Source organism: Peromyscus californicus, unplaced genomic scaffold, assembly GCF_007827085.1.
Source record: "Peromyscus californicus insignis strain IS unplaced genomic scaffold, ASM782708v3 Scaffold_13__1_contigs__length_99412109, whole genome shotgun sequence".
Classification (NCBI taxonomy): Eukaryota; Metazoa; Chordata; class Mammalia; order Rodentia; family Cricetidae; genus Peromyscus; species Peromyscus californicus.
Window position 1 is genome coordinate 63,540,094 of NW_026294424.1, and position 27,543 is coordinate 63,567,636.

The following is a 27,543-nucleotide window of genomic DNA, read 5'->3' on the forward strand; positions in this document are numbered from 1 at the left end:
CCATAATATTACTGAATTTGTTCTGTAGGTAACAGAAAACCACTTAACCATTGTAACTAACATTTCATTAATATACAGAAGATATTTAATGGACTCTTGGTTAGTAATATGAATTTTTCTTATTTTTAAGTATATATGTGCTCTTGAATATGTTATGCTTAGTATATTACAAAGATAAGTATTTAATTTAGCCATTTTCATACTCTGTAGTAGTTATAATCTCAGAATAAAGAGAACACTGACAGATTTGTGGACTCTGGCTCTATTAAGTAATTCTACTTCCTAATTTAATATCTTTGTGGGGAAATTCAGAACATCAATATTGCCATATTTTTTTCTGATTACATTCTTAGACTTAAATTTATTAATTTCGTCTATTACTTTGTTATGCTAACATCTCAGAAAAGTAAATACGTAAATGATTTGTTTTATTTGATAAATAAATCATTTAGTTTGAAACAAATCCAGCAGCTAAAACACTCATACAGCACATTACTAGTGTTTTTCTATCCACTTGTAAACAGATTCTTCATGGATATGATTTATTTCTTCTCCCATAGAGTAAAATAAGGGCAGCTGAAGAGGCCTTGTGTCCTAAGGAGAGCAAACAAGCGAGATCCAAAGGCAGAGTTAGTTTTGTTATGTCTTAAGAACAGCAGGAACAGCAGTTTTAAACCTTTAGCTTCTGGCAATGCTGTGGCTTTCCTTTTCTTTTTCTTGAATAAGCCACACCCATGCACATACAACGAGCACTCCATGGAGTTTAGAAAAGAAAGATTAAATGTGGTTGGAATGAAAAGTGGGTGGAGCTGAGAAGAATAACTGGAAGAGAGGGGATAGGGAATAGATTTGATCACAACATTGTATTCATGTATGAAACTATTAAAATGTTTATGTTTTTGTTGCCAATAATTCTTCTCAAAATATATTAATACCTCATTTTATTGAGACTTTATATTGCTCCTGACCTCACAAAAAGTATGGTTTTTCAGATAGAATACTGTTCTGTAAAAGTGTGTGCTCTGTAATTAATTGTGCTTTAGAAGCAATTAAAATTAAAATTTGCAGATACTTGATATGATTGCACATACCATGGACACTCGTGTATGTACACACAAGAATTTAATGTTTTTGGTGGTTTAGATTCACCATGTGTGTGATAGAGGCTTTTTTCATTGAACACAGACTTGAGAAGAAAAGAAACTGCTACTAATATGGATTGAGTTAATGAGAAATGAAGAGATCTTACAAATGACCTTTTAGAAAGTGTAACTTGGGCTAAATTAAGACTAAGCTGTCAAATTCATCACTGATGTGGCTTTATTCCATGAGCAAGGCAACCATGTTTTTATAAAAACTGAAAATTTGAATCATAGAATTATTTCAGTGGACATTCCAAGGGAGATGGAATATTTACTGTAGCTGGAGTTTTCTCCAGTCCTGTCTGGCCCACAGTCAGGACAAATCTCTCTCACCTGCCAGTCGGGTAGCTGCTCAGACCCAACGGAGTAAACACAGAGAGACTTACATTGCTTACAAACTGTATGGCCATGGCAGACTTCTTGTTATCTAATTCTTCTATCTTAAATTAACCCATTTCTATTAATCTATACTTTGCTACGTGACTCGTGGCTTACCAGTACTTTACATCCTGCTCCTCATCCTGGCATTTCCTGACTCTCCTTTCCACTTCCCAGTCTTCTCCTCTCTCTTTTTCCCACCTATACTTCCTGCCTGGCAGGAATATATATTCAAAGCGTACAGGACATCCCACAGCAATTTACAGATTTGTAAAGGCAAAATGTGCAACTATATCCTAAAAATCAATAAGAATTAAAAACCTGAAGTTATGGTGCTTAGGAGTTAATTATACTGGATGATGTTGTAAATTTCTCTCCCTTTCAGTAGAAACCTCCTGAGATGCAAACACTTATTTTAGAAAGCAAATCATCACTGCTATGGTCTCTCATTCAATTCACGAGTCAATCTGAAAACTTATACAAATGAGTGAGTTCTGAATATTAATGAAGTACACTAACATAAAGATGCAGCTTTAAAACCCTTTAACTTATGCTTATCAGTGATATTTTTTTTTTTTTTTTTTTTTTGGTTTTTCGAGACAGGGTTTCTCTGTGTAGCTTTGCGCCTTTCCTGGAACTCGCTTTGGAGACCAGGCTGGCCTCGAACTCACAGAGACCCGCCTGGCTCTGCCTCCCGAGTGCTGGGATTAAAGGCGTGCGCCACCACCGCCCGGCTAATCAGTGATATTTTTGAAAACAATATTTTACAATAAAGTGCAATGATAAACATCACTACTTAAACAACACTGAATTGCAGCTGGGATGGCGTGTTTCTAACTTTTTTTTTTAATAAATGATACAATTTATGAAGAAATTTTTTGGAACACATAAGAAATCCATTGCGTTTATTTATTTTTATATCTGCAACAATGTTTTTATGTCAATAATATTTTCCTGTTAAGTCAAAATATCATCTTGACACCATTTCATCTTAATCCTTGTAATTTGAGGGATACTACCAAAGTCGGCCACTAGAGGTCAGGAGCGATCTATATTTTACTAGACAGCTATTTAAAAATGATGTAATTGGATAACTTACAATGTGTGGTTTCTGGGTGAAAAAAAACATTGCTACAGTAGAAGTCTAAATTTAGACAGAGGTGCTTACAGGATAAAATGTCATCCTTGGGAAGTGGAGTGATTCTGTAGAGATAAATAAGTAGCGACTACGTTCATGTATACACTGAGGGTTAGTGAGTTTTATTAATGTGAGGCGCTCTGTGGAATGGATGCCCTTCAATACAAACAAGGAATGAGACCGCCTTCAGTGAAATGCATGGAATGTGGCTGAGGACTCAGCTCAGTCAGGACAGCTGGGTTGCACTCTGCCTCTGGCTCCCTGGCTTGAGGACAGATCCAGCCTAGTAGAGGTTTTCCCCTTGTTAAATGAAGGTGGCATGCTCCATGATTCCAGTAATCTCTTCTAGGCTTATCTTTCCAAGAGTGTCTGTGAGATTCTGAAGTTTGGTTGGAAGAGAATGTAACTATTTTTGCCCTTTACTCTCACAGATAGACACATAGTCAACAACAAAAGTATACTTTTATGATTGCACTTGACATGTACAAGAGAAGAAGGAACTAACTGTTGCTGGTAATAGTTCTTTACTGGTGACATCAGGCAAAGGTAGGAACCATGCCTTCAATTCCTTATGACATTTTAGATCAAGCAAACATGTTTTTGAATCAGGTGCTTTATAAATTATAACAGTGGCCCCCTCATTTACTTACTTCACACTGATGGATCTATAAAGATTCTTGCCCACCATTTTAATTATTCATTCATTAGTTGGTGGGCATCTAGGCTGTTTCAAATCGCCTCCTGTTACTAATAGAGCAACAGTGGACATGCATGTACAATTATCTCTGTAGTAGAATGTTGATTCCTTTGTGTATATTCCCAAGAATAACATATATGGATATAGGTAGATAATTCTTAGCTTCCTGAGGAATTCCCATACTGATTCCAATAATGTCTGTACAAGTTTACATTCCCACCAGCAATGAATAAACATTCCCATTTCCCCACATCCTCGCCAGTATGTTTTGTTATTTGCTTTATTGATCTTGGTCATTCTTACTGGGGAAAGATGAAATTTCAAAGTAATTTTAATTTGCATTTCCCTTATGACTAAGGAGTCAAACATTTCTTTTTTCCCCCTCAGCCATTTGTGTTTCATCTTTCAAGGAACCTGTTTCTGTCTGTACCCAGTATTTCAATTGGTTGTTTGTTTTCTTGATGTTCAGTATTTTTAGTGCATCATACATTCTAGATACTAACCCTACATCTGATGTGCAATTGATAAGATTTATTCCTATTCTGTAGGCTGCCACTTTGTCCTGTTGATGGTGTCCTTTGCTGTACAGAAGCTTTTCAGCTTCATGAGGTTCCAGTTTTTAATTGTTTATCTGAAGACCTGTGCTTTTGGTGTTTTGTTCAAGAAAGTCCTTTCCTGTGACTATGAGTTCAAGCCTATTTCCCACTTTCTCTTCTATTACATTTGGGGTATCTCATCTTATGTTTAGGTCCTTGATGCATTTAGAGTTGAGGGTTGTGCAGGGTGATAAACAAGCACCTATTTTTATTCTTCTTCATGCAGCCATCCTCTCTGGCCAGAAGCATTGGTTGAAGATGCTGCCTTTTCTCCAGTGTGTATTTTTGGCTTCTTTGTAAAAATCCAGGTTATCCTTAGGTGTGTGGAATTATGTTAGGGTCTTCAATTTGATTCTGATGATCAACATATCTGTTTTTAATGCCAGTACCATGCGGTTTATTACTATAGCTCTGTAATACAACTTGAAATGTGGGGTGGTGATGCCTCCAGCCATTATTTTATTATTCAAGACTGTTTTAGCTAGCTTGTTTTTACTCTCTTGGCTCTTGATCCTTGAACTAAGCTAGTTTGGAACTAAGTGAAAATCATTCTGAGATGACAGCTTTTGCTTATATGTTCAGTACTGTCTTGGCACCTTTCACTAAATATAAGTCAGTTGAGCCTTGCCTTAACACTCACATCTCTTACAAAAGAAGTAACTAGTTTGGAATTTTTTGTCTGCTTTGTTTTTTGTGTGTGATGCAAGGTATAAAACTAAAGCAGAAACCTCATATTTATAACAATTTAAATTTTTAAATTCAGTGTTCAAGACTCACAGACAACTATAAATTAAGAGGGGTGTCTTTTTAAAAGAGGCAAGGTCCAAAATCTGCATGAAATTTCTCTCATATCTATGGATAAATTGGGACTGTGCATGCAAAGGGAGAGAATTCAAGGATCATACAGGAATAAATCAGTTTGCACTTTAAAATGCTAAGCTGTGAAGATTTCCTGCACAACACAATGATGACATAATTGACATTTAAATCTTTCTAATGAGGACACTTAATAGAAACCTCAGAAGCACTACGACATCATATGTATTTTATCTGCTAAGCCAAATAATTACCTGTAGTGCAGCTATTTGCTTGGAATTTAAGCATCCTCTCTTGGAAGGACAAGGTCTTGGGAAGTTACACAAACTTGTACAAGGTCAGGAAGGTCTGAAAGTCACAAGATATTAAGGCTCCTCCTCAAGGTTATAAAAGAAGCAGTGATTCCTCATTGGCTGAGAGGTGAAAGTGACTGGCTGGGTAGCCTCAAAGCTGTGCAGAGATGCTTTGAGGATGCAGACTTGATAAGTCAGCACCTATATTGGGCTCGGCTGTTTGGTGATACATTTGCCTTTGAGTGACCTATATATCTGTAAGCAACGCTTCAACAATAGTGAAGAAAGTGGCTAAAATAAATTCACTGGTTCACTAAGGTAGACTTCGTTAGAATTGTTGATTTGGTTTCTAACCAGTGTGCTATCTGGGGTGAATAAGCATTGGTTTACATCCCCCACCCCCAGGAAGGCCACATAACACTAACCTGCAAAAAGATTCTACAGCCCATAGTTTTATTGTACACAACTGACAGTGTGAATGTTAACCAAAGTTATTATAGGTGTGAAAAGAATAAAGGAAAATTAGACCCATGGTCAACAGCAAAAGCAGACAACAGAAACAATTCTTAAGATGACTCAAATGTTAGTATCAAAGACTGGATTTTAAATTGGCTCCTGTGTGTGTGTGGAAGGATTTAAATTAAATGATGCTGAACAGACAAAGAATCTATGAAGAAAACCCAAGAGTATCGTGCTGGCTAGCTTTTCACCACCTTGACAGAAGCTAGAATCATTTGCGAAGACTGTATCCACCCAGACACTTGTGAACAAGTCAGTAAATTTACATGCAGTTGACTCTAAGCCTCACTCTGTAGACACATTTCCACCTTACGATTATTAGATCTCGGTCAACTGCACGTAAAACTGTAGAGACTACACCATAATTAAGGGAGAATTTACGGATAACATACATGGGTTGTGAGTATTATGATGTGTGTAGATGTAAAACCCTCAAATTATAGTTTTGCAGCAGCAAAACAAGCAAGAGAAGGCTAACGGTGTCATGTACTGGCAAAGCTCTAATTTTTCATGAAGTAGAAACACTAAGAGTAAGAAGAATGTCATCAGAATTAACCTTTTCAATCACTCATGAAACTACCAAACTATAGCAAATTTGAATAATTGTATGCTCAGTGTTAATTATGTTATTTAAAGAAAATCGACCCCCAAATTCAGATTTAAAAGTAGAGATTGTGCTACTCATTTAAAAATAAAATAAAATCAAGTCTCAACAATATGCTGTTAATGAGAAATTCACTTACTGTAAAAATGTGTTGTAAGTAGGTGAAAGTATAAGGATAAGAAAATCTACACTATACAAATGATAAGAACTGATAGCTGATATGACTAAATTAAATTAATACAAAATGCATCTCAACACAACTAGCAGAATCTGAAAGAAATAGGATCTTTTTGTGTGTGTGTGATTTCCTCAAGGTAAAAGTATAAATTAACCAAAAAGACATATCAATTGTAAATAATATACACCTAATAATAGAGTGTGAAAGATATACATCATGAACAAGCAGAGCCAATAGGAGCAATTGACACACAAATATTATTCAAGAGTTTAGCACTTTTATTTTTTTCATTTATTTTTACACACTGAGCACAGTTTCCCATTCCTCCTCTCCCCACTCCACAATGCCCTCACCAACAACTGCCATCTACAACTCTCCCCATCCACTCCTCCTCAATCTCCATTTAGAAAGGGGGCAGGCTTCCCATGGGCTTGAACAAAGCATGGCACATCAAGTTGAGGTAGGACTGAGCTCCTCTCCCTGCATAAAGGGAAGGTAACCCACCATGGGGAATTGGTTCCCAAAGCTAGCTTAACACCAGGGACAGGTCCTGATCTCACTGCTAGGAGCCTTATAAACAGACCAAGCTACACAACTGTCACACACATGCAGAGGGCTTAGGTTGGTCCCATGCAGGCTCCCTAGCTGTTGGCTCCGAGTCCATGAAATGATAAATGGGCTGAGAAAGAAATCAGAGAAACATCACTCTTTACAATAGTCACAAATAATATAAAATTTCTTGGGGTAACTCAAACCAAACAAGTGAAAGACCTGTATGACAAGAACTTTGAGTTTGAAGAAAGAAATTGAAGATATAAGAAAATGGAAAGATCTCCCATGTTCATGGATAGGTAGGATTAACATAGTAAAATTGGCATCTTATCAAAAGCAATGTACAGATTCAACACAATCTCCATCAAAATCCCAACACAATTCTTCACAGACCTCAAAAGAACAACACTCAACTTCATATGAAAAAACAAAAGATCCAGGATAGCTAAAACAATCCTGTACAATAAAGGAACTTCCAGAGGTATCACCATACCTGACTTAAAGTCTACTATAGAGCTATAGTAATAAAAACAGTTTGGTATTGACATGAAAACAGACACATGGATCAATGGAATCAAATCAAAGACCCTGACATAAATCCACACACATATGAACACCTGATTTTTGATAAAGAAGCCAAAATTAGACAATGGAAAAAGAAAGTGTCTTCAGCAAATAGTGGCATAATTGGATGTCAACACATAGAAGAATGCAAATAGATCCATATCTATCATCCTGCACAAAACTCAAGTCCAACTAGATCAAAGACCTCAACATAAATTCAGTTATATTGAACCTGATAGAAGAGAAAATGGGATGTAGTCTTGGTCACATTGGCACAAGAGACTACTTCCTGAATATAACATCAGTATCACAGACACTGAGAGGAACAATTAATAAATAGGACCTCCTGAAACTGAAAAGTTTCTGTAAAGCAAAGGACATGGTCAATAAGACAAAACCGGCAGCCTACAGAATGAAGAAAGATCTTCATGAACACCACATCTGACAGAGGGCTGATCTCCAAAATAGATAAAGAGCTTAAGGGAAATGCAAATCAAAATGACTCTGAGATACCATCTTATACCTGTCAGAATGGCTAAGATCAAAAACACCGGCTTATGTTGGAGAGGATGTGGAATAAGGGGAACACTCCTCTACTGTTGGTTGGAGTGCAAACTGGTACAGCCACTTTAAAAATCAATATGGCAGTTTCTCAGATGGGAATCAATCTACCTCAAGACTCAGCAATACCACTCTTGGGCATATACTCTAAAGATGCTCAATCATACCACAAGGACACTTGCTCAATTATGTTCATAGCAGCATTATTCATAATAGCCAGAACCTGGAAACAACCTAGATGTCCCTCAACTGAAGAATGAATAAAGCAAATGTGGTACATTTACACAATAGAGTATTACTCAGCTATACAAAATCAAACCAAACCAAACCAAACCACCAACAACAACAACAAAAACAATGATTTGATGAAATTTGCAGGCAAATGATGGAACTAGGAAAAAAATCTGATTGAGATAATTCAGACCCAGAAAGACAAACATGGTATGTATTCACTCATAAGTGGATATTAGGAGTAAAGTACAGGATAACCAACCTACAATCCACAGCCCCAGAGAGGCTAGACAACAAAGAGGGCCCAAAGAGCAATGCATGGATTTCCCTGGGAAGGAAAAATAGAAAAGATCTCCTGGGTAAACTGGGGCAGGGATGGGGGAAGGTGTGGGATGGGAACTTGAGGGAGTGGATTGAGTGGGCTGGGCAGAGGAGGCTGATTTGGGGTGGGATGGAGGGGGAGAGTAAGGAAAGAGATGTCTTGATGGTGGTGGGGGATATTTTGGGGTTAGGGAGAAACCCGGTGTCAGGGAAACTCCCAGAAATCCACAAGGATGACCCCAGATAAGACTCCTAAAAATAATGGAGAGTGTGCCTGAACTGGCCATCTACAGTAATCAGACTGGAGACTACCATAACCGTCATCAGAGAGCCTTTTACCCAGTAACTGATAGAAGCAGTTGCAGACATCTATAGCCAAGCACTGGACTGAGCTCTTGGAGTCCTACTGAAGAAGGGGAGGAGGGATTGTGCAAGCTGGGGGGGGGTGTCAACATCATGATAAAGGAACCCCCAGAATTTGGCCTTTTCTATAAGTACTTGATAAGGCAATTAGTTACATCATTGAAAAATAAATACATTTTTATTTTTTAAATTTTTTTTTATTCATTTTACATACCAACCACAGATCTCCCTCTCATCCCTCTCCTCTCACCTCCACCTTACCCTGTAGCTAAGGTTTTCCTGGTTCTGTTCAGCTTCTGCGGCCCTGCAGCCAGCCACTTGGACTCAAGTAATCATACAGAGACTTATATTACTTATAAACTGTATGGCCATGGCAGGCTTCTTGGTATCTGTTCTTATATCTTAAATTAACCCATTGCTATTAATCTATAAGTTGCCATGTGGCTTGTGGCTTACTGGTACTTTTACATCTCGCTTCCTCTGTGTCTGGCTGGTAACTCCTGACTCAGCATTCCTGTTCGCAGGATTCTCTTCTCTGTTTGTCCCGCCTATACTTCCTGCCTGGCTATTGGCCAATCAGCATTTTATTTATCAACCAATCAGAGCAACACATTCACAGGATACAGAACATATCCACAGCATTACCCTCTCCCCAGCCCATACCTCATCCCCTCCTCCAACCAGGTAAGTTCTCCCATGGAGGGGACAGCTAAGCCTGGTACATTCGGTTGAGGCAGGACCAAGCCCCTCCCTGCTTTATCAGGGGTGAGCAAGGTAACCGACCATAGGTAATGGGATCCAGAAAGACAGCTCAGGCACCAGGGATAGATCCTGATCACACTGCCAGAGGCCCCTCAAGCAGACCTAGCTATAGAACTGTCTCCCATATGCAGAGGGTTTTATTCTTGACCAGATTGCTAGTCAAAGCAGATTGTTCTATAGTTGTGAAATGTATTGTTTTCAAGTGATCAACATTTCAAAGATAAAGCATCCAGGGGTCAGTAAATATCTCTCACCATTTTTCAAAAGACTGTGTCTGGCAGAGTATGCACTATATTGTAAAATACATAAAGATCAATGATTATCTATGAAAATATCATGTATTTAGAAATTAAATAATACTTTTACACAAATAAGTGGTTTTTCAAAGGAGAAAGCAGAAGAGTAATCAAACCTTGTCTTAAAAAGCAAACAAACAAACAAACCAAAAACCAGGTGGTGATCTTTTGAAGAACAACTTCTGAGGTTCACCTCTGGCCTCCACATGACTATGTGTACAAGTGCATGTTTAAGCCACACCCAAACATGCACTCTCTCACATATGAACATGCACACACAAACACTACTCATGCCTTGTTATTATGCACAAATCTTTTAAGTTGATAAAATAATAAGATACATTATTTAAAAAAATCTAAGCCGGGCGGTGGTGGCGCACGCCTTTAATCCCAGCACTCGGGAGGCAGAGCCAGTCGGATCTCTGTGAGTTCGAGGCCAGCCTGGTCTCCAAAGCAAGTTCCAGGAAAGGCACAAAGCTACACAGAGAAACCCTGTCTCGAAAAACCAAAAAAAAAAAAAAAAATCTAAGCAAGGAGGTAAATTTTCATGTAGCTACCAACACAAAAATGAACTCAATGATATTTTGTGGGGGTTTTGTTGTTGTTTTTGGTCTCACAATGCTTTGTCTGGACTTTTTTTCCCCTACAGATCTTTTGCTCATATATTATGGTTCCTGGTTTTATAGGGATTTCTGTGTGTGTGAATGTGTGTGTGTCTCAAAGTCTGTATGTGTTTTTTGTGCTTTTTCTTTGGCTCTTTTTCTGTTTGCTTGAGTTGTCCTATTCTGGTTTGCTTGTTTTTATTTTATCTAATTCTATTTTATTTATTATTATTATTATTATTATTTTTAAGATGACTGTATTCTAATGAGAGAGAAAAAGAAGATATGGATTTGGGAGGGTAGGGATGTGGGGAAGATCTAGAGGAGTCAGGTGAATTGAAATTATAATGAGAACATAGTGTATAAAAATCTATTTTCAATAAAAAATAATGTTTTCTTCCAGAACATTTGCATTTTAAAGAGAAAATGGACATTTTTATATCATTGCCAACACAGTGACTTACAATTCAGTCTTTAGTGTGTGATTTGTGAACTTCTACTATTAAGATTTATGATATTCCCCTAGCCAAATGTGGCACTTAGCATTGGGGCAGGAGGGTGATGTTACATATCTAGGAGCTGTCTTTATTTTCTAACTTGTGCCTGCCTAACTAAATCTACTATGAGTCCTTGAGTAGGATTGGATAGCTCTCTTTTTCTCCTAGGAAGGATCTCCAGGGAAAACAGTCTAAAAGAAGTGTTGAGAGAGTCTGCAATACTGCCTGCCAGGAACTCAAGGCAGGAACCTGGTCACAGGAAATGAATCAGAGGCTGTGGAAGAACACTGTTTATAGACTCATTGCTCATAGCTTGCTCAACCTTTCTTAAAGCATTCAGGACCACTTTCCCAGGGGTGTCACTGCCTACAGTGAGCTACATCATCCCACAAAAATCATCAATCGAGAAAATTCCCCATAGGCTTGCACCCTGGCCAGTCTGGTAGGGGAATTTTCTCAATTGAGATATCCTCTTCCCAAGTGACTCCAGCTTTTTGGTGTATTTTTGTAACTCATTCCCTGATTTACCTCATACCCAAGGTTTTTGACATACCCAAGAATGCTTTTCATAAGTGCATCACCTACCGTGCAATAACATCTGATGTTGAGTGGACCTAGCAGTCTCACCAGAGGCTGGCTGGCAGTCTGACATAATTCTCCCATGATGTTCTTTCCATTGTTTTCTTCTCTCCTGCTGCCTCAGGGTTTCTTTCATTGCATGCTAGCAGCTTCTTCTTCTTCTTCTTCTTCTTCTTCTTCTTCTTCTTCTTCTTCTTCTTCTTCTTCTTCTTCTTCTTCTCCTCCTCCTGCTCCAACTGATCTTATAAACAAAACCAAGAAACAAACAAAAGAACAAAAAAAAACCCAACTCTCCTCTTTTGCTGAAAAATATTAAATTATAGGTTGGAAACCTAGAAGCAAGTGGACCCAACTATCTAAGACATACCCAAATTTGTTACCATTAGTAATTTGTTAAACTTAAGGATATATTCTCCCGGCAGTGGTGGTGCACGCCTTTAATCCCAGCACTCGGGAGGCAGAGTCAGGTGAATCTCTGTGAGTTTGAGTCCAGTCTGGTCTACAGAGCGAGATCCGGGAAAGGCGCAAAGCTATACAGAGAAACTCTATCTCTGTGTGTGTGTGTGTGTGTGTGTGTGTGTGTGTGTGTGTGTGTGTGTGTGTGTGTGATATATTTTTTGTCTTAGTCTGCATGTCAGTGCAATACTTTGCATCTCCTTCTCTCCCTCCTTTCTTTTCTCTCTCCTCTTTCAATCAAGAAATCTTTATTGACGGTATATTTCTAAGTAAAAAGTGTACAGAAGTTAACATTTTAATTTTTCATTTAAATGGCAGGACTTGTGAAATAAAACCTCTACTGTAGGTGTGTGGGTAGGTGATGCTCTTATGAAAAGCATTCTTGGGTATGTAAAAAACTTGGGGTAAACCAAAGAATAAGTCACAAAAATATACCAAAAAGCTGGAGCCACTTGGGAAGAGGATACCTCAATTGAGAAAATACCCCTACCAGATTGGCCAGGGGGCAAACCTGTGGGGAATTTTCTTGATGGATGATTTCTGTGGGATGGTCTAGCTTACTGAAGGCAGTGACACCCCTGGGAAGGTGGTTCTGGATGCTTATAAGAAAGGTTGAGCAAGCTATGAGCAGTGAGCCTATAAACAGTGTTCTTCTATAGCCTCTGTTTCAGTTCCTGCTTCCAGGTTCCTGCCTTGAGTTCCTGTCCTAATTTTTCTTGCTGATGATGTGTACCCTGACAAGTGTAAGATGAAAATAAATCTTTCCTTCTTCCCAAGTTTCTTTTGATCATGGTATTCATCAAAGCAATAAAAACCTTAGGACAGCCAGGAAGTCAAGAAGAAGGTAGAAAGGGTAAGTGTTCTTTATGGAGCGGTTACCTTGCTGTGTCAGAGCCACTTCAGTGGAGCCTGTGAGTCCCAGGAAATGACTGAGGTCAGAGTGGTTGCCTAACATCTGAGAGATGCCATGGATTTTAGGTAATGAATTTGAGATTTTACTCTAAGGAAAATGTTAAGCCCAGGGAAATTCCCATTTTTTTCCCAAATGTCTTATTCTCAGACAAAGCCTTCATGTCTCACCTATATCTTGGGTTTTTGAATTGTATTCTTTATAAAGACAACAGCTCTTCTCTACAAAGGACTCTAGGACTCTAGGTTATCAGTGTTATTTATAACTGGAAAAATAGTAAATGAAGCTGTCCAGTATTACAAAAAGCACCAAGAACATGGCATAATTCTCATAAGCTAATACTGCAGATGACTGAAGTCAATTCTGCATCTGTAATGTGACTGTGACTACTTAACTGTGCACAGGTGTCTATCTTAAGATGACTTAAATGCAGCTTGAATAAGAATGCTCCTTCCTGAATAATTGTTACTACTGCAATTAGTTTCGAAAGTGTTGCAGAAGAGGAGATACAGGGAAGACATAATCACTCAGATCCTTGAGCCACCACAGGTGGTTTGGATTGGGAGAGTCTCAGTAGAATTACATGCTTTTTGCCTAATCCCCACCTGCTGAGTGCTCTTGAGTTTGCTTGAAAACATTTTTTTGAAAAAGATGATTTCCTGTCTACTGCCTGTGCATTCCTCCTTCTGATTCTAACCCCTAAAGGAATGATGTGTTGGTTATGCCTCTGTACACAGCCCTGACCTATGCTACAGACAGAAAGCATCATACCAGTTACACACAGCTATTGCTCAAATGTTCTGTGAACAACTGTGAGAAGATACTTTTCCAACATTCCTACCAAGTGCTGGGTTCCACATCTTCCCAAAGCTTTTCTGGCTTGCTTTGGAGTCATTCCTCCTGTTTGTTTGTGTTGATAAATCTCCTACTGTTTATCTCCCCTTGAATTCATTTTATCTGGCTCACCAAAGCAGTAGTTATAACATGACATGGTGCTTCTTGTCAAGTGCTTCTTTATAATTAGTGCCCTCCTGCTGATGAGTGGTCAGATGCTTTGAAATCTTAAGATCTAAAACATTAACACTTCTGTTTTGTAGCTTTTCCTGTGTAATCTCACTGCCATTTATTTAAAGGAAACAACTTTACCTCCTAAACTCCAATCCTTTGGCCTTGAAAGCATCCCCTTCACCAAAGCTAACCTAAAGTGACCTTTGTGTAGTCTGCTTTATGAGAATCACACAAACCAGCAGTTAAACAAGTTCCTTAAGGTGACTATACCCAACACAGCTATCTGATCACAACCTGTCATAGTTTAATTTACTGTTTTACTTTTAACAAACAGATAATGAAGAAGGGAAGGATGGAGGAGGAAGGATAAAATCCTGTACTTAGTGTTCAGAGAGGTAGGACAAACATAATCTCAACTACTCTGTCCTTTCCCCCTCCGACCAAAGGTGGCCTGGTCTCAGACTGGGAACAATTTGTCCCTTTGACTTTTGGCAACTCCTTTTTTTGTCACTAAAGAAGAATGAGGAGTGACAATATCTATTGAAAATGCTATTGGGCAGAGTTACAAAGTGTAGCAATCCTAGGAATACATACAGGACCATTCTGTATTCTGTATATTAACGAAAGAGAAAGCAAGCATGGGTGGTCCTTACAGTTTCACATGCCTCTCCTCTTTGCCAATGTCTTCCCCTACAGCTCCCAGACTATTTTCAAATACAAACTATCACAGCACTGAGATGTTTTTGGAGGATAGGTGAACCTTTAATCTTTTATGATATGCCTGGGAATTTGCTTAAGGCATAGCTTTTCTACAGCTAAAAATACACCAGAAACTATGAAAATATAAACATCTTCTCCCTCTCTCCAAACCATATGACTGGCATACAATCCTTGGGAAAACAACCATAATATACAAGACATTTCCAAGTCGCAATCTAATGTACTGCTAAATAAATAAGTGTGCTTATTTGGGAAATAGCTAATGTAATTACTTTTAGAGATACCTTTTAAAAATCAAAGCATACTTTTTTATTGATGTGTTTATAAACACATACACACACATATATATCCACACATAAATACACAAATACATCAAATATATATATATCACTCAATTAGCTGAAGAGCATTTGGGTTTTTCCTACATTCTGCTTACTTTGAATAATGCTTATATGTATATTAGTGTTTTTGCTTTTCAATTTGGGAGTTTATTTCTAGAAGTGAAATTGCTAGATGAGAGATAATTCTCATCTCTTATCAATCATGCACAAGTATGCTAACTTCATATAGATATTTGATTTTTAATAGTCTGTGTTTGCTTGCAGGCACATACATATATGTGATAACCATTTACTAAACATTTGTTATTGACAAGATGTCAGCAAGAATAAAGGACAAATAAGATGTCAGGCTTTCTTTCCTTCTTTTTTTTGGTATGGTCTCTGTGTTTCCTGGCTGGCCTGAACCCACAAGGCTGACCTCAAGTTCATTTACTTTATATATAGTCTATCAGTCTCAATTATTTACATATATTGGTATTAAATTTTTATGAGCCCTTGCATATTATTAGACGGTACAAATGCAAGAAACATTTGAGTATATTACCAAATATTAATTTTTTTTCTGGAGGCCACAAGAATGAAACACTGTGTTCTCTTTTAATTGCTCAATATATAACAGCACTATGGACAGATAAAACAAACTTATTGCAGCGACTGTCTTTTTAATGCTTCCTAAGTGATGAAAACCGGATTATGTGCTTAACGTGCACCGTCTGTGAAATAGAAAATATTATGCTTATATTAGGAATAAAGACTTTGGACTGACTGAGCGGCATCCCCTACTCTTTAGCTGTTTGTAGGTTGCTATGTCTTGATATGACCACAGGATCTGACCTCAATGTTAACTCCATTGCTAACCAACTTACTCTCATTAGCCTCTCCCCAATTTGCTGATGGACAGAGAGGTTGGCTTTTGTCAACTTCACGTGAACTAGAATCCTCCATCAGCTTGGCTATGCCCAAGTCTGTTAAGGTATTTTCTTGATTACTGACTGATGTGGGAAAATGCCACCTGTGGGGAAGCTTGTATAAGAACCAGGCTGAGCAAGCCATGAAAATAAGCCAGTAAGCAGCACTCCCACAAGGTCACTACGGCATTCCTGTCTCCAGGTTCCTGCTTGAGTTCCTGCTCTGACTTCCTTCAGTAATTTGCTGTGAAATGTAAGTGTAACTGAAATAGATCCTTTTTCTTTCCAAGTTGGTTTTGGTCAGTGTTTAATCATAGCCATAGAAAATAACTAATACAGTGTCTGATTTATATTTATATATGATATATTAATATTTAATGTGGACAAAAGGAAAATTTCATCAGCCTCATATATGAAATCATATATTTATAAAATTGATCAGTTTTGGTTAGAAGATTTGATTAGGAATGCACAAATGCTAAGATTCTCATTTATGTAATTTACAATACCTAGAAAATTAAGAAGAATCCATGGCTTCAAGGGACATCCATGTTCATTTTCAGTGAAATGAGGGATTTATTCCCTTTCATTAAGCCTCCTAGAGAGGGCACTGCATATAGTCAACACTAACTTTGCCTGGGTTCATTCTGAATACAACTGTAGAAGTGACTTCTGAAATGATTAAGGAATTAAAATTCCATGTTGAGTTCATGTATTCATGTCTTCATATATAGCAATTTTGAAGAAATCATAATTTCTTTATTGGTTGTTCCTCACTATTATGATAAATAAACAAATGGTGTATACTTTGTGGCTGCCCAAATTACTCATGGTCAGAGAATCTGAGCTTGTGTTACCCAGGAGGGCTGCATAATGGGATGATCTGGCCAGGGGCACGGTTACCAGGTGTTTGGAATGGTCTACACTTGTCAGTACTTTGTGCTTTGATTTTGCAAGGGGGAGGTCGTTTGCCTCTCCCCTGGCATATTATAAAAAACCCTTTTCAATAAACCTCAGGGCGACTGGGTATCGACCCAGGGCCCTCCCAAAGCTATCCTGTGTGTCTGTCTTTCTTATCATCTCTTTCTATCTATCTTCATTCTTCTTTCCACAAGAACCCTTTGAAAGATTGGAGTTGGACTCTGAAAGACTCCCACACTACCTCACACGTCTGTGAGGACAGAAAATGTGAGTAGTAAAGTTATCAATCATTAACATTTGAAACTACAGATTGGGTAATGAAATTACTTCACAAATGTGGGAGAGTGTCATCTAATCCACTGACAGCCATATAGAAGAAATATTGGAAGGATAAATTTGCTCTGTTTGAGGTGAAATATCCATGGATGTCCATGTGGCTTGGTTTCAGGTGCTCTGGCACAATCTCAGATGATACTATTACTTTCTGCAGTGGATGTCCACAAGGATGACCAAATTACTCAGCTTTTTTCTTTCATCTTTTTTTTGCTACTCTTTCATTGAATCTGAAAGTATAAATTTCTATAAAACTATGAAAGTGAATAGTTAGTTGGCCCTTTGAAGTCCAAGACTGTTTCTGGAAAATATCAGAAGAAAAAGAACCCAGCCCATGAACGACACGTTCCAGAGAATTTGACATCCTAAATTTAGGAATTTCCCACATCTACAAATTGTCTTGCCCATCTTACACTGTTAAAAGTGATTGGCAATGTAAAGCATTTTGTATTGATTTTTGAGATAGGATCTCACTGTATCCCTGGCTGACCTGTACCTCTCTATGTAGGCCAGGGTAGACTCAAACTCACAAAGATCTACCTGTCTATGCTTCCTGGGTACTAAGATTAAAGGCATGAGCCACTATTCCTGGTTTTCAAAGAATTCTAAATACTTATATATTCATATGTGCCAAAACACTAATTTCAAATCTACAAGTTAAATAATGTCTAGAATTAGGAGGGGCCTGAGAATATGTTCTTTTTTGGGACTAACAAGTTAGCTTTCTATAGGATCTGAGATACTGGCAGAAGATGTGGACTCCTAACTCTGAGACAGGGGATTTTATTACCCTGAGCTCAACAGGAATACTGGTTTCATATTCTGTGTGATCTCCTTGACTTACCACCCACTGAGCTCCATAGGAGCACTGTGGATATGAACCAAAGTGAATGCTGTGCACAAAAGGTTTTTATATTGGTGATGACAAATATGACCCTCAGGAAGCCCAGCTATCTTAAAAGATGGCTGCGAGAAAGTCTGCCTAATCTTTGTTCTGAAGGAAGACATTTTTTGTATCGAATAAAATTAAAGGTAAACCTGTCTTCTGCTGGCCTATGTGGAGACCTCATGTTCCAGTTCAGCAGGTAAATCCCTTAGCGAAGGAACCACCATTCAGGAAGGCAGGACCACTGCTAGAAAGGAGAACTTATTTTAAGTTATTCTAAAGAGGTAGTGTGCCTAATTGCCTGTTTAAAGAGAATATGCACTTTTCCTTCCCAGAATTCCTATGCCCTAGGCCTGTAGGTTTCAGAGCCACGGTTGGCTTCTTATGTCTACCTGCTTTTCTGAATTACTCAGAATGATCTGTTCTTTCTTGCAGGGCTATAATGACTGATGAGCTGTCTTGCTCATGCTGCATCCTCTGTGGATTTCTGAGCATCAGAGTTCTGGTTTTTACCTTGAGCAGCAAGTACTTTGACCACACTGCCATCTCCTCAGCCCTAGACAGTTGCCAAGCACAATGCCAAGAAACAGCCATAACCTAGGAACCCAGCCCCATGGTGCAATGATTCAATTTGTTTCGTGGAAAAGATGGAAGACTCAGAGGTTTCAGAAAAGGGAAAACCCTCACCTGAAATGACTTGGTTTTACTTGGAAGTTTTCCCAGCTCACAGCCCTGTAGCTCCAAGTCCAGGGAGCAACTGTAACTCCTGTTAAACATCTGACTGATCATGGAGTCCTGAAGACATCCCTCTAGAGTTGACAAAAGAAATAGCCGAAATGTTGGAGCTTGGGATGCTTGGAAGCACAAAGGCCAAGGAACCAGGACAGGTGGAAAGCGATACTTCAGAGACCTGAGATGACCAGGCATTTTTTGCTATCACCTCTCGCACTATTTTCCTATTCTGGGATGTCTGGACTCAGGTAGTTTCTAAAATTTTGACTGTAGCAAGTACCTAACAATATCAAACTTTTACTCCTCTTGTGGAAGTTAACTCAGAACAATTACTGATTAACTCTGTATGTGCTAATTAATCTATTTACAACATATACATGTGGATTCCATTCTACAACATAAACACATCTTTATGATAGAATAGAAAAGTACCTTTATCAGTGCTTCCTGTCCCCTTCAGTCTGATTCTTTATAGACTTCTTATTCCTATGTGAAAACTTATGGCATGGTCGTTAATATATACTTCTCTATTGTCTCCTTGTCTCCCAAAGTCCCAGCAGAGTCCTCATAAGCAAGCCTGACCATATTCTAGGTTTCCCTTACCATACATTTCCATACTTTCCCACCTTCTCTTAACAAATAAGTTCTACAGGCCTAAGAACCACATATTTAGGTTTAATCACAAAAATCATCCTATCTTTCCAGTGCAAATTTTCTGTACTGGTTACTTTTCTGGTTATTCTGGCAGAATAACCCAGAGAATGATTTAAAAGAAGAGAGGGTAATTTGAGTTCAAGATTACAGGGAAATTCCAGTCCATAATTTTCTAGACAGAACATCATGGAAGTATGTAAGAGAAGAGAGAATATTCCATCATATCAGACAGGAAACAAGGGCAGCCTGGAACCAAAGAGTGGGTATCACCTTCAAAGATCACTGCTATGAATTGCTTCTGCCAGGCAAGTCTCTCTTCTATTGGCTCCACAGCTTTCAAAATAGCACCCAAGCCAAATATGGATGCTTAAAAAAGTCTCCTATGATAGGCATTTCTGTTCTAAACCATCACTTAATTTTCAATGCATTAGTTATGTTTTCTTTTTGTATTTTATGTTTTATTCATTGCCTTGAGTATTATAACTAATTGCATGAAATTATCTTGCTCTCTGGATAAATTTTAAAAATTATATTTAAAAATTTATTTTTAATTTTTGATAAATTTTATATGTATATACTATATATATATATATATATATATTATTCTGTTTAATCTCATTCTGTCATCTCCAAATACTCCCTACTTGTCGCTTTCCTAGAGTTATGACTTTTGGTTATGTTGTGTGACCCATTTATTTTAACCAGGGTCATCTGTGTAACTGTTAGACTAGTCATTAGAGCCTGGTGGAGTCACAGTGTACACACGACTGAAATCACTGTCCCCTCTTTCTCTGAATCTATCACTAAGAAGTAGGTCAGCAGTGAGGAGTAAGGTCTCCTAAGCCCTTCCTCCATCCTGTTGATGGGCCTGTCTTCTATGGACCCAGTGCAGTCACCCATAGTTATTGAGTTTATGATTGCGATGACTGTGTCACTCAAATGATGACATTTCATAGACTTTCTGCTCTTACAATCTTTCTATTCTTTTTTTCTGAGAAGTGGAAGGATGGTATAAATATCTTGTTTAGGGTTGACCTCTCAACTCTCACTTATACTCAGTATCTTATGAAACTGTAATGTAAGTCTCTGCCTTCATGTATTAGTTGTATGTAGATATAAACACATATATGTAAAGGTGGTTCAACACTATGTCAATTTAGATGAACAACAGAATTAAATTCCATTCTTGGGGCTATGACAGCCCTCCCCCATGCATGGGCTTTCTAATCAGGTACAGAAGCAAGTGTAGTTTCTTTCTTGTGGAAAGAGGCTTAAATCTACTTAGATGTGGTTAGTACAGTGATCAGTGAAAGATTATACAAAGATTTCCTTATATGTATTTGCATAACCCAACATTATATGTGATAATGCATTCTCCAGATTTTGCAAAAGTACCACGTGTATGCTCCCATACTTATTCAATGTCTTGGTCCTTAATAACTCTACCTTAATCTTCACTTGCTACTTTGTAAATTGTGATCAGCCAGAGATGATAAAATATGGTCTTTTAGGTTTTTTTTCCCTAGGCATATGCACAGATCACAGTCTTCTAGACACCTAGGTATATGGTTTGCCAAGAATCCTTTATTCTCATTTTCCTTGCATTTTTGAAACACAAAAATTGCATTTTATTAGCCTGTTGTTTATTTATTCCCACAGATACTGTTGCCTAACAGCTGTGATACAGTCACCACTGTTTGTTTTTGAAAATGCCCTGGAGATAGTGCTTACACCGTGGAGTGATGCTGGTTCATATAAAACAGAGACAACTTGAGCAGTTAACATTCCAGAACTTAGTGGGTAATCAATAAAAAGAGAGGGCATGAATATGGTGCAGAGGGACATGATGGGAAGAATCCAGGGAAAGTGGGAGAGAGGAAGTGAGGGCAGATATTAACATATATTATTTACATGTATGAAATTACCAAAGAATAAATAAACATTATTCCAAATACCTCTTACCCCTCAAAAAAGAAAAAAAAAACGAATAGATAAATTCTTAGATGGAGCCTTTTTATGGAGATGCTAAGAGGCTCAAAAAGTTTTTTTTTTAAATTATGCATTTTGGAAGCTCTAGTTCTTTTTCTTATAGCTGTTGTATGGATTTCTTAAATTTAATGTAATTGTTAAAATTCAGTTTTAAAAGACAGTATAAAACTATGATAGAGGGGAAAATTGGGAAAACTTTAATTTCACAATTAGATATCTTTGTAAAGATTCAGCTCTTTTTCTTCAAGAATTGCTACTTAGAATATTGCAAGCCTTGGACTAATTATTTCTAGACTTCTCATGGCACCACTCTTGATATTTTTTTTGCACGTGTTCATTTTGATTTGCAGTAGAGTTCCTTTGCTGTTACACAGAAATCATGTGATAGTATCTTAGATAGAATTCTTGTCTTCTTCTTTTTGTCTCAGTGTACTCTATACAAAAAAGGTAGATTCTAAAAGTGTAAATCAAATTATACTACCTCACTGATTAGAATTTTAATTGTGTATCATAATATTTAGAATAAATGCTCATGAGTATAGCTGGCAAAACAGTTTGGTTCAAGAGTATTTACATAAGTGGGAGGCACAAGCAACAATTAGGTATGAAGCATCACTGTGAAATTGGTACCTATATCAAACATATTGCTTTTATTGGGGAAGGTTTAATGTTGTTTGATTTAATTGTGACAGTTTTAGTGACAGGTCTTCTGACTTTTCTATTGTTTTAGTCCTTCTCTGGCCTTTTATATGCTGCTTTCCTTTTGGAAGCTAAAACCTTCTGTTTTTGAGTCCCCAGAGCGACAGAACCCATTTTCAGTCACATCTGAAATTTAATCTATTGTTATAGTCAAGGGGCTTGGTATCCTAAATCCTTTCAAGGAAGAAACTGTTGCCCAGATGTGAAGAATTCAATAATCAAAAATTTCAGTGTTCAGCTCCTTTATGGTCAGACTTGGCCACAGGGAATAAATGCTGCTGAGATGGTATGTTATTTTGGTAGTCCTGATCTAGCTGTGGAGTAAGCAGATGTACAAGGTGAGTGTAAGAAAGTATGACAGGCAATTTTCCCCATAGCTCTTTGTTGTATTGGTTAAGGCTTTGTGGACTTGCATGATCAGTTGTACTTTATTTTCTTTTGAGTTATTGTTTTTCTATTCATTCCCTTCACAATAGTTGGTCCCTAATAAACATTTTAAGTTTCTGCATTATAGTTATATCTCAGAAAGAGAGTCAGTTTCCACGAAACTTAACCTTTCACCACTGGGATTAGTGGTATTCTGAGAATATAACAGCTAAAATGAGGTCAAACTTAAAATTACCCAGTGATGCATTGAGAAGGTTTTCCAAAAGGTTTTTCAGAAGTTTGAAAAGCATGAATAACAGCTGTAGAGGTAACAAGTTTCTATGACTAAATCTAAATTTTATTGACGTACACTAAAGTTAAGAGGAAAAATATTAGGCAAAAGATACTCAGCTCAAATGACTTTTGGTTATACACAGAGGCTCTTATCCCTTCTGGGAAGAGAGGAAAGACTGTAGGAGCAAGGGCTGCCTTTCAAAGATGACTAAAAATCCTCTTGAAAGCAACTCTATTACATCCAGATTAGGATATTAATCAAGAAAACTGAGACCCTGACATAGAGAATAGAAAATATCTATGTGAATTTTTCTAAGTATTTTCCTCTGAATATAGTAAGAGTGTAGATGTATTTCTATTAGGAATTTGATTGGATTGTTTTGAAAGATTAAGTACAGAACAATCCATATTACCCACCCCCAAAGTCTATACTAAGCATCCTTCTGGTAATTCCTTTCAGGCTTTTACAAAGTAACATCCACTAGCATATGCTTAGAATATGTGTGCTAAGGGAATAAAATAAGTATACACTAAATTAATCACAAAACACAGGGAGCAGAGCCTGGCAGACAGAGATGGAGAACTGGGTTGTCAATGTGAGTGATCATGGTATTCTTTCAAAACATTGGATAAAGAAGCATGTATTGATTGGGACTTTGCTCTCAAGATATAGAATTTAACTGTGGAAGGTCCCAAGCATCGTGGAAACTACTACTAAGATTGCTCTGGCAAGTGCAGGAAAGTTAATAAAACATTCTGCTCAGTCAAGTTGGAATGTCAGATCTTAGATGCCTGACTTTGAGGGAAGATACAGAAAAATGCTCAGGAAAGTGGCCATACTGGCATGGTTGTATTATGTATAGCCTCCAAATTCCTCAGATGTTGTAGTCCATAAGAAAGTTCAGTGATGTAAAGTATCAATATCTCCCAACATGTTTGGTTGTATAACTGTGCTTCTTCTGCTGACGGTAATAATAGAACTCTCAACATGTGCAGGGTTGATGACTGTGCTTCACTACTAGAAGTTGAGGAATCTCATTGTTGTAGACAATGGAATGGAAGATCAAGGGGGTTTATCTATAAACTAGGATTGTTATTTGAACATGGAATCTTAAAAGTAAAAATATGGATATCTGACAATACTGAAGAAGTATGCAACTAAAGGACTAAATAAGAATCGTTAGATAAGGACAAAAATAAGAATGGTTAGATAGGAGGCCAAGGGTAGTAATCTAACAAGAAGCCTACATTTTTAACCAAGGATTCCATAGTCTAAAGAAACTAAATATCATGATTTAAGCCTTATAAATCCTATTAAATCATAAATAATGGAATTCCAAGAATAGTTCATTATGAAACAAAAGCATTGAATCCAAAGTTGAGCACAAGCATGTTTGGAGGAAAAATGAAGTTTGCTGTAATGGGTAGTCACAGTTCCTATGGTAATCACTAGAAAATGCACAAGTACCTCCCTATTTAGCTTATTTTACTGGTGTATCCCTAGAAGAAGAAAGAAGGAATTGGTTCACACAGGTGTCAGATTGATTTTAGGACAGCAGCCATACTATTACTTAACTGCAGGATTATTTGGAACAAGGTCTGAGATAAAAGCGTAGGTGGAGGTGCAGGAGGGAATGAATAGTGAGGACTGTGTGCTGCATCAGTGAATATCTGCAGATGAAGGGACACCAAACAATCAAGTATACAGAAATGGCCTAGCCAAGTGTTACCAGTCAAGGCTTCTTCTTAAACACTGAAATACTGGGAGAAAATATTTTCATGAATAATGAAGTAACAGTTGTAGGAAGAGGAAGCCATGGTTTTTCCCTGATAAAAGAGTGCTGTAGCTGTTGCAGCCTCTGCCCATTTTAAGTCTACTAGCAACAGTAGTTTGCTAGCAATAGTGACTCATTCTGAATCCCTAATAAAAACTGTTCACAGAAAATACCAGCCTGCCATTGAGTGAAAGTTGACTTCATGGATGTCTCCATCCTGCAACATCTAGCACTTTGTTCATACAAACCCATGTTCTGGTTATTAATTTGTCTTTTTATGTACAGAATTTTAAACAGCACACAATCCAAAGTCCTAGAGAATATTTCATTTACTGACATAAGATTGCAACTAATATTTTATCAGATTAAGTAATTTACTCTGCAGTATAGGAGGTAGGAGAAGGGGACCATTACTACAAGACCCTCTGGTATGTCTCATACCTCATCACTTAGGAATTGCATTGCAACTAGGAGATTATTGAAACAGCTAATTGAAAATATAGTTGATGTGCTAAGTTGCCAATTTTTCAGGGAAATGAGATATTATTCTCTAAGATGCACTGTGCACTTTTAAACAAGCTGATGCCTATCTACTTACTTTATTTTATTTTTTTAAGTAGAAATGTGCATTTTATTTCTTACTAGAAATTAAAACAATCAAACAAAAAACCAAGATGGCTTGGTGGTTAAAAGCCATGAAAGACTAATGAAGGGAGTTTGGTAGTTGGAATCCATGTGGAAAGAGAAAACCAACTCCACAGAGCTGTACTTTGGTCTTCATACATGTGCTGTGGCACACACATGTGTATGTATACACACATGTATTATGCACATACAAACAATAATGATGAAATTAAAATAAGAATGTGACAGAATGAATTGTTTTCAAAGTGAAAATAAAGTTTATGTCTGCAAATGGCATATGAATGTTTTTAGAAGATAAAAGGCAAATGAAAAAGCATGAGAAAAATTGATTAGATTCTAATCACACTATCAGAAAAAAAAAACACATGAAACCTAGAGAATCAAACTTGAGTGCATGTGGCCAGAGGATTCCCATTGCCCCTTCAAGTCATTTGTCTTATCATGGCTTTAGGAGAAGACAGGAAGGCAGTAGGCAACTTACACCCCAAGCTTGGTGATAGGACTTGAGTGATGGGAAAAGAATAATCTTTAATATAATCTATGAAGACTGAATACCAAACCAATTATACCCAAATGCACAAGCTTAAACTACATGCTTGATTTATTAACTAAGCTGCAGCTCTTGAACCCACCCACTTCTGATTCAGAGCTGTTATTCTCTCATTGTCTTCTTAATGCTGCTGTGATTTCTATCATGCCCCTACCAATTCCAGACAATTAAAGGTCAGTCCTAACTCTTCACTTTCATACAATGTGGTAGACCAGTCTGAACTATATAACTCATCACTAGAGACTTTGGAGACAGTAGGAGTACAATCCACACAGGAGCCTATCCTGTTACAATAGGTGAACCCGCATGGGCAGGTTGAGTCTACTGGTGTAGAAACATCTTTCCTGGTGATTTCCAGAATCTGCAAGAAAGTGTTTGACTAAGTCCTATCACAAAGCTTGAGCTGTAAGTTATCTACTTGTTTTAAATAAAGAGGTAACATGTTTTCTATGGGAGGATTGTAAGAGTCCTCAATCCAAAGAATAGAAAGAAAAATTGTGCCTCATGACATCATTTTCAACGGCTGAGTCATGGAATTTGTATTTCCTCTTTTGACCTTTCTAGGTTCTTCACATGTTGAAGAATCAATTTGTTGAAAAAAACATTTCCATAATAAAGTACCACTTTTTGACTTTAGACACCTAGGTGGTATGCTCTTCTCCTGAGAAAACCACCTCTCTTCTCCCAGCTTTCCTTAGATGCCAATAGTTCTTTGTGTAGGATGGAGACCTCATGAGATTTTTCCTGGTCACTTTGAAATGTCCATTTTTGTCATCTTTGTTCATGCAGTTATGTTGGTGAGATGGGAAACCATACCTCACACTGGAAACCTACCTAACTACTCCACTCTAGTGAAGTCATGGTTATTGGAGGAGAATCTGAAACCACTAATTTATTAAATCAGAAAATCTATAACAGCAGTGTATAAACACGTGATATGTAGTTTTCACCCCTCATCAAGGAAACTTCTCTTTACAACATACAGAGACTACTACAGAAAACCACAATGAACAGAATGCAGAGTTGTGTAGGCTAGCCACAATGGATACATCTACAAAGCATTCTTAGGGAACATTGTTGAAGAGGGGAGGGGGTGGAAAGATTGTAAAAAGCAGAGGATCAGGGAGTTTGTTGTGATATCAAGTCTCCTAGTAATATCAGAAGCTACACCCAGTAATTTATTTTAATCAAATTGTTTATGTATACAGTACCACCCCTAAACACTAAAATTATGGCTTGGGACTCTAAAAATCCCAGAGAAAGCCACTAGGGTAGATAACTCAACCCTGTTCCTTTCTTAGCTAGTCTTGCAATTCTGCTGTAGAATTGCTGCATCTTATTCATTTTGAAATACCAATGATTCACCACCATGTGCTAGTAACCTTTATTATTTATTTCTAAAAACTAGAATTTTTTTTGAAGCAAAAGAGATCTTGAAAATAAACTGTTTTGACAGTTCAATATTTCCAAGATGTCATTCACCTCTTTCTTGTTTCATGAGACAACTTACATAGCCATCTTGGCAGCCATTTTGAAAGGCCACATGTAAACCACAGGTGAAATATGGAGTAAAAACTACTAAATTTCAGGGCAGCAATTAGTGGCACTTGCCTTTGTTCTAATAAAAGTCACTAAAATACTGCTCAGACTTGGCTCAGTTTTGATGG

At 37.6% G+C, this 27,543-nt stretch overlaps 1 protein-coding gene and 1 pseudogene across 2 annotated transcripts in view; one reads left to right on the forward strand and one right to left on the reverse strand.

Moving 5' to 3' along the window:
* Positions 1–27,543, reverse strand: part of Gnpda2 (glucosamine-6-phosphate deaminase 2) — a 116,235-nt gene that overhangs the window by 51,322 nt on the left and 37,370 nt on the right. The window contains exon 1 of one of the 2 annotated variants that reach the window (XM_052735075.1): positions 11,696–11,717. The exons of the other annotated variant lie outside the window; for it this stretch is intronic. The gene's annotated coding sequence lies outside the window, so the exon portion shown is untranslated. Of the gene's footprint in view, positions 1–11,695; positions 11,718–27,543 lie in introns of those variants that run through there. 2 annotated transcript variants of the gene reach the window in all.
* The window catches only part of LOC128108760 (ribosomal biogenesis protein LAS1L-like), a 67,363-nt pseudogene that overhangs the window by 30,913 nt on the left and 8,907 nt on the right, over positions 1–27,543 (forward strand).